Here is a 6,225-nt window from a genome sequence, read left to right as displayed (position 1 = left end):
GTAAGGAATAAGTAATTCAGGAAAATGGAAAATAGTTTTACAGAATATATTAAATTGTGACTATTTGCTTACTGAAATAGTTTTGATGCCAGATTCTTTCAGTGTCGACATACATGTCTTAGATAAACTAATTGGTTCTCATGACGTCTGATGACTGCATGATGTCAACATGTTTACACAATCTTTGACTACAGTGATGCAATCATTTTACATAGAGGCTACTTGCACAATTAAAATGGGAAAAGTACTTATTACTAACCACAACTAAAAGGAAGTCATACTGTTGGAACTTTCTATTACGTCTTTATAGGAAGAGATGGCACTGCAGTTTGTACACTTCGGCAAATGGTTATTTCTAAACAGGGAATAGCTTTTTTGTGCAGATATTCGTACAGTGGATGATGATATGAATATAGAGTGGATTCTGCTGTAGCAACATGGCTCTCTCAACAGGTTAAGAACAGAAAACATTTACGCCTGATTCAAACTTAGATTACCAGTTCTGATTTAAATAACATTTTTGCTTGACTAATATGTATTTCCTTGTGGGCGGATTTTGATATTAGGCTTGATGTGACTGACAAACATGATGAGCCTGTCTGTCAAAGCAGCTCATAGAGTAATTTAATGATTGTGAGAGTTGTTACTCTGAAAATATTATATATGCATTTTTTTTCAACTTTTTAAAGATGATCAGATGTGGTTTCATTGGACTGTACAGTCATGATTTTGAAAGTACCTGCTCCCCCGTAGATGGAGTCTACAGTTCAGTCAGAACTTCCCTATGACGTACAACTTTGTCTGAATATTAACCTTTAGGCTTCCCTTTCACTTCTAACACATTTAAGACTCTAAGTGCATTAATAACCACTTACAAATAAATATAGCTGTAAACCAGGAAATTCATCTCTGCCCTACTCAACATCTAAAACAAATACAAATTTAACTCTATAAATGCCAGAAAACTCCTATTCTGTTTGTACTACAAAAACAAACATTGTTTACATTTTTGGGTTCAAGGTTCAAAGTTATCCAAAATCTTAAGTATGAAGAAGGAAAAAAAAGTACACCTTTTTAACAGGATTATAACGTCCTAATTCCAATTAGAATTTCACTTGGATTAACCTCTCAAACTGGCATTTGTCACTTCTGGTGATGGGTCCTTCACCTGCTTGTTTCTTGCTTGTTATTGTTTTGTAATCATTTACATTTTGCCTGTTTTTTTAAATCCACAAAAAAATAAGCAAAAAAGCTTACTGTGAGTTAAATCACAGTGATACCTAATACTCATCAGACATGAGCAAGTACATAAACTCATACTTCCTACTTCCCAAAAGAGCTTCATCACTATTCTAGTACTGTGTAAACAAAATGCCCTGGTATTTAGGCTGTTGTTAAAAAGTAAGCCAAAGACAGATACTTTTTAACAACAGCCTAAAAGACCAGACTTACACAAACTTGACTGATCCACAAGAGAAATTACTTGGAAAACTTCACCTCAAAAGTCTCAGTGTACAAATACACTGGAGCAGCCCTGGGGTATGTGTCCTGGCTGTCCATAACTCCAGCAGATTAGTTGATGTCATGGCCTGGGTTTGTTTCTTCTATAATGCGACACCAAACACCAGCTGAATAAACTCACTCTACTCGGAGGTCTCTGATGGTTAGGACTCTGGAACACTTGTCATATTCACCTGCACATTGTCCCCCAAAACAGCAGTCGGGTTCAGTCCCTTTCTGTAGCCAGGTCCAGTGCTTCTTGTAGTGATCTAGGGTGAGCCAGGAGTGTCTGTATATGCAAGTCAGACAGCAACAGGACCTGTAGAAAATGATCACAGGCCAATTCAGAGCTACTCATCAGGTGACAGCGATGGCTGCACAGTTCTGAGTGAACAAGACCCAAAACTTCTCTTCAAAGCCCCGACTAGTTTTGTAGTCATATCTCTCTTCAGGACTCGGAAGGAGCAGTCTAGACAAATCATCCCCAGTGAGACACAGGGCTAACTGGAGAGCACCCTCTTCCATGGGCCATCTCACAGCCTGGGCCACCAATTTAAATTGTACATGAAAAGCTTCCCAATCAACCTTTCCGTCATACCTTAGGGTTTTAATGGCACAAGAAAGGTCCATTTCAATGTGTGGAGTGATGTTAAAGTCCCTGGTTGGGCCACAGTATGTGTCCTTGGTGCATTCCTGTACTGCACCGCGTGAGGGACTCCGACAAGCTTCTACTGTGAGTTGTTTGACCACGTCTCTCACCCACTCTCGGTGATCCCACGTCTGACACCAATGTAGCATTTTGGAGCGAGGGAACCCATCAAAGTTCTTCCTGATGTTTATTTTCTGAACACAAGGGCTACTGTAGGCTACAACGCATGCCATAAACAAGAGCAAAAAAAACAGCAGTCCCAATTTATCAGAGCCTACAAACACATGATATTTGATGTTCAAACTGATAAACTTTATTGTTTTTATGCAAATACCTTAATTGGAAAATGTGTTTCAGACCTGTGGGGTGCCCCAGGGGTCAATCCTGTTGTTCAATCTCTACATGCTGCCGTTAGGCCAGTTAATACACAGCAATAATGTGTCTGACCACAACTATGCAGGTGACACTCAGATCTATGTCTGATTGGCAGCAGGTGAATAAGGTCCAGTGGATTCACTCTGCCACTGCATCCAACAGATCAGTGTGTGGATGCAAAACAACTTTCTCCAGCTAAACTCAGACAAGACTGAAGTTATCATCTTTGGCCCACAGAAACATAGAGAACGCGTCAGCAGTCACCTCCAGTCTCTCTCTAAAACTTTAAAATCAGGCTAGACATCTAGAGGTAATAATGGACTCAGACTTGAACTTGAACAGTCACATCAATTCAGTAACATCTGCAGCTTTTCACGTCCTAAAAAACATTGCAAAAATCAAAGGTATACTGTCAAAACCAGACTTAGAGAGATTTATCTATACATTAGTCTCCAGTAGGTTAGACTACTGTAACGGCTTGCTCACTGGCTTCCAAACAAGCCTTAAGACAGCTGCAGTACATCCAGAACACTGCTGCTCGGGTCCTGACTAGAACCAGGAAGTACGAGCACATGCTTCCTGTAGCTCAAAGAATAGACTTTAAAGCAGCTCTGTTTATGTACAAGTCTCTCCATGGCCACCAAAGTACATCTCCCACATGTTAGTGCCACATGAACCATCTCACACTCTGAGGACTTCAGGGACCAGTCTCCTGCTGGTGCCCAGAGTCAGGACTAAACAAAAAAAGGACTATGGGGAATCAGCGTTTAAGTTTTCTGCAGCTAAAACCTGGAACAGTCTTCCTGAAGATGTGAGACAGGCCTCTACTTTGACAATGTTTAAATCCAGGCTCAAAACTGTTCTTTTTAGCTGTGCATATGACTGAAAGGTTTTTATTCTGCACTCTTTTGTTTTAATGTTAATTTTATGATGATTATTTGTGATTATTTATGTTTTGATTTGTGTGATTTTAATGTCCTTACTCTGTAAAGCACTTTGAATGACTTTGTGTACGAATTGTGCTATACAAATAAGTTTTCCTTACCTTGCCAAATATTCATTCATCAATACTCATTTTCAATTGGATGTCTGCAACACGTTCCAATAAAGCTGGGACAGGGGCATGTTTACCACTGTGTTACATCATCTTTCCTTTTTACAACAATCAATAAGCGTTTGGGAACTGAGGACACCAATTGTTGGAGCTTTGAAGGAGGAATCCTTTCCCATTCTTGCTGAATATACAATTTCAGTTACTCAGCAGTCCTGGGTCTCTGTTGTTGTATTTTGCACATCATAATGCGCCACACATTTTCAGTGGGAGACAGGTCTGGACTGCAGGCAGGTTAGTCTAGTACCTGCACTCTTTTACTACTCTTTTACACTTTGCGTCAGTCCATTTCAGCTGAGCTCGGGCCCAGAAAAGGCGACGCCATTTGTGGGTGTTGATATATGGCTTTCGCTTTGCATGGTAATTTTAAGTTGCTCTTGGAGATGTAGTGACAAACTGTGTTAACTGACAATGGTTTCCTGAATTGTTCCTGAGCCCATGTGGTAATGTCCTTTACACATTCATGTCTGTTTTTAATACCGTACCGCCTGAGGGGTCAAAGGTCACAGGCATTCAATGTTGGTTTTCAGCCTTACCGCATACGTGCAGTGATTTCTCCAGATTCTCTGAATCTTTTAATGATATTATGGATCGTAGATGATGAAAATCCCTAAATTCCTTGCAATTGTACTTTGAGAAATGTTGTTCTTCTTGGACTTTTTGCTCACACAGTTGTTCACAAAGTGGTGAACCTCGTCCCATCCTTGCTTGTAAATGACTGAGCCCTTCGGGGATGCTCCTTTTATACCCAATCATGACACTCATCTGTTTCCAATTAACCTGTTCACCTGTGGAATGTTCAAACAGGTGTATTTTAAGAATTCCTCAACTTTCCCATTCTTTTGTTGCCCCTGTCCCAGCTTTATTAGAACATGTTGCAGACATCAAATTGAAAATTACTGAATATTTCACTAATTTATCACTAATATTTTTGCATAAAACAATAAAGTTTATTAGCTTGAACATTAAATTTTTTCAAATCAAGTTTTTGTAATTTATTCAGTTCAATATAGGTTGAAAAGAATTTGCAAATCATTGTATTCTGTATTTTTTTTTTAGGTTTTACACAGCGTCCCAACTTTATTGGAATTGGGGTTGTAGTTACAGTTGCCCTGGAGTAGACTGACACACACATTCATACTACGCAAGGTGGGTGAAGACCCTGGTATTCCCAGGGTTTTACATCCAAGTGCTAACCAGGTCCAGCCCTACTTCAGAGATCTGATAATATCGGTCTTTGACATGTTTGGTCTAAATAGTAAGCTAGACTTGAGAAAATTGTGATACAGCCATATGTATATAGAATCAATGCAACACATGGAGCTGTGTTAGGAAGAGGACACAAAATGTTTTGTGTTTTATGTAGCACACTAATGTTGTGTCCATGAGCTAAATACTTGCCCACCTTAGATTTAGAAAATGTATAGACCTACACAACAGAAATAACTTGGGTTAGGATAACTTCAATGCCAAATAACACTTTTTAAATCAAATAGGATAAGTTCAATAACATTAGTAAACACATAATATACAAAGTCAGGTAAGGGTCATTCAGAGCTATTATATAGAGAAGCATAAACATGTATGACAGGTTAACACAAGGCTTGGTACTGGTGAACTGATTAAATGTTTCTGTATGATTTTATGTGTGTGTTTTGAAATTGATTAATAATAAAATCCCACAACAAGCCACAACTTAAATGTTAGTGTGAAAAGTTACTGCACAATACATGAAACCAGACAGGATTGATTTGATCCTAACCTGCTATTATCCAATTAGATTAAGTACCGTGCATAGAGAAGTTACAGCCTTCTATTAATGTGACTTCCTCTTTCAAAACTCCATAACTGTGACTTGACATTGCTCGGGTGCATGGGAGTTGGTGTGTTATTACCAAAGGTTGCATAATCCCAGAATAAACTAGGTGTTTTTACTAGGCCCACATATAAATGCATAGGGACCAGCCCCTGTCACCTGATCTCATTTGGTTCAGCTAAACAAAAAGCTGCCTCACCTTCACCTAGACCAGCCCAGGGCTAAAAATAACCACACATGCTATTTTAGGTACTGATGCCGCTGGGATCTATATCTGCAATCGACCGTTGTGTATTACCTCAGCCCTGGTGACGCAATGCATACAACCTCCACCAATTTTCATGTGTCTTTTTACACTAGAGGTAAAGAGAATAGGATTCACTGTATCAATAGACTACCTTGGCCTTAAGTTAGGAAACTTCAACTTAACTTCTTTATTTAAAAATAAAGTCTGCAGAGATGCATAGTACTTTACCCTAATTAAGTTATTTTCTTAAAGAAGTTGTACCTTTCAAAGTAGTTGTCTAACCACACACTTTTATTCCTACTTGTGTAATACCTTTATTGAAGTAACAGTACTCTTACTTAAGTAAAGAGTAAAGATTGTCCTCTTTCCACTGTTTGTCTACAAGTGACAAAAACTTATGTTGTCAACATGAAATGATTTGAACATTTGTGTTTCTTGTACCACTCCTTCAGATATGATTTAGACCGTCTCATTTTTGCTTCTTTCTTTTGAAAATACACGATTTGTGGTTAGTTGTCCTTGAAATT

The sequence above is a fragment of the Periophthalmus magnuspinnatus genome, chromosome 6 (assembly GCF_009829125.3).
Source record: "Periophthalmus magnuspinnatus isolate fPerMag1 chromosome 6, fPerMag1.2.pri, whole genome shotgun sequence".
NCBI lineage: Eukaryota > Metazoa > Chordata > Actinopteri > Gobiiformes > Gobiidae > Periophthalmus > Periophthalmus magnuspinnatus.
This window is presented reverse-complemented; position numbering follows the sequence as displayed.